This window comes from Sinocyclocheilus rhinocerous, unplaced genomic scaffold, assembly GCF_001515625.1.
Source record: "Sinocyclocheilus rhinocerous isolate Xijiao unplaced genomic scaffold, SAMN03320098_v1.1 scaffold576, whole genome shotgun sequence".
In the NCBI taxonomy this organism is placed as follows: domain Eukaryota; kingdom Metazoa; phylum Chordata; class Actinopteri; order Cypriniformes; family Cyprinidae; genus Sinocyclocheilus; species Sinocyclocheilus rhinocerous.
In genome coordinates, this window is record NW_015662167.1 from 1231364 (window position 1) to 1234116 (window position 2753).

Consider the following 2753-nt stretch of genomic DNA (forward strand, 5'->3'; position numbering starts at 1 on the left):
TAGGAAAGAGGAGAAATAAAAAGCGATACTTATGCTTTGCCAGTGTCCCTGCCCGGTGGAGTCGCACGGTAGAGTCGATGGTCTTTACACTCTTCGGTCTTCACACGAGGAGGCCTTCACGCGACGGCTGCTTCGGTAAACTAAGCTTTTTTATACCCGTCTAACCAAATACTACATTAATTCAGCTGGACACACTTTACTTATTTTCTCCGCAACAAATGGCCAAGCAAGAGCAGACACTGACAAGATACGCGATACAATAATTAATAATTAATTATTAATTAATTAATAATTAATACTAATATAATAATTAGATATTACATATAATTTGGTAGAAAAACAGTGTTTTTACGTTTTATTGGTGCAAAGATGAGTAGTGGTGATATTTATTTTGTACAACATTTGCAACTGCTTTTTATCACTTAATTAGAAGCGCCACAAATTAAAATTATGTCATGTTATAGGGACATAATAGGGACAGACATCTAGAAGTATTTAAAATTAAAATTAAAATAAAGCTATGTAAACACTTGCATTTTTACAACACTACAAGTGTGTCCCATCAGGTAATGAAAAGTTCGACACACACTTGTGGTCTTCATCCTCACTTGACCACTTGGGCCAAATACAGGAAATACGTCATATAAGTGTTCAAGTGGTCAAGTGCAAAGTAAGTGAGCGAACATCAATAAAGATCACACAACAGAAGTGCGCGCTCTCTCTCTTTCTCTCCCTCCCTACCATTAAGTAACTTGTGCATTGTTTTACTTACTTCTTTTTGACATATCCGACCGAACTACAAACTTTCCAGTGATCTCTGTGAGAAAGGGATATTCACTCGACAAGCTCGCGCATCTGCATCGCTGCGCTCTCAATCCACTCAGCGTGCTTTGTTTATCAGCTGGCGCAAATCAGCTATACAGGCATTAATACTGAATGCTTTATATTCGCTATAGGGGCATTTTAACGAGTACGAGTAGGAGTACAGTATCGGTATCGGTGCATCCCTAGTTTTAAAGATATCTGAATACAAAACAGTTCACATATAAATATGTATATAATGTACCACAATGTTTGTTGGAACATTCTACTCAGAAGTTTGATGTGAGCAAAGATGGTATCTGCGTGACTGCATATGAACTTCGCGCTCTTTGTGCAGATTCAGCTGATTTTGTGAACCTCGGCCTGGTTAAGGAAAAATGGGTATTTAAATTATCACAACTTATATGGTGTGCTGGTCAATACATGATCTTATCTGCTCATGGTTACCACTTGTGGCAGTCATTTTCTAAAACCAGAAGCCCTGTTTTCTTGCATTTACAGAGGTTATGTGGCATCCTTCTAGAACTGTCAGAATTTCCAATATTGAAGACTTGGAGTGGCACTGGTATCATTAGCTAAAATTAAAAATCAAACTAAGCAATACATTTTCAAAATGTTTTTTATTTTATATTAATTAAAATTAAAAACATAAAAACTTATTTTGTGATTTATTTTATTATTGTTCTTATTAAATGTTATTTTCTTGTATTTCTAGTTTTCCAGGCATTTCACATGTTTGAAAATGTAGATATTTGTAAGAATTAAATTATATTCATTAAAAATGGCATAACACTGAATTGTATTCAAAACTTACTACCACAAATGTTATGTCCACATCCCACCACCAGAGGTCAATATTACTTAAATTCTAACTGTTTTCCGCAACTCTACTTGTGTACCACAATGCATGCAAGTTTCCTGTTGTTTGTTTGTGTTAACTGCATTTGTTTAAATGGCTGTCAGTGTATAGATAATCACTTCTGAACGCAAAAGGTGGACTTAACATTTACAGTGAATCTCCCTTCTGAGACTAGCAGCAGATTATGCGTAAACAACTCATCACTGCAGAAAAACAAAGATAAGTGTGAGAAAGATCAAAGATGGTCAGATGGATATTTTTGGCACTTGACAGAAAATAACTCACACTCTCTGTGCTCATTACCTGATAATTCTACACAGAAGTGACCGCCTGAGAAAATGTAACCTTGCAGTGACTTGCTTGCTACACTGTTAAATCAAGGCTCTGGATATATAAATCTACCCTTTACCCAGTACAAAGCCCTTGTTATAGAGGCCCAAAGGGATCGATGAAAGTAGTACAACATGTCAAGGCACTATGCTATAGGGTAAAATAATGACATTCTCTAAAACTATAGAACCCAATAACTCTGCAGGTCCTGACTTAAAAAACAAACAAAAAGCCAAAAACACTTAGTTTTATTAAGTATGCTCTACAGTGCATTAAATGTACATTTAAAATATTTTTTTTACAAATATATTATTAATTGTGTCTCTACTTAATGCAGAAAGGTTTGTATAGACTGCTTAAAAATTATGTGTCTGCTCATCAAAAATAGGTCATGAAGTTTCCAGTGCTGGCAGTAAAAATGTCAAATTTGACAATACGATCAGCCTCTAAATGCAAAGTTAACCTTCAAGGCTCCACTGAGTGCCTCAATCTGTTCTCAAATCTCTGTTTTACAGAATTGCCATTTACTGTTGTTTTAAAGTTGCTAAATATAAAGTGATTTGACAGTCAGGACAGTCATGATGTGTTGAAGTTTGCACGAAATTATAATTAGAGAATAACAACCCATATTAGAGACCTATTAAAGACCGAATTTACAATCTATAATTAATAATTAGTATATTGATAATTAGTCCTCCTGTCTTTAACATACAGTAAATTAATTTTGGTTTAAAAGTATTTA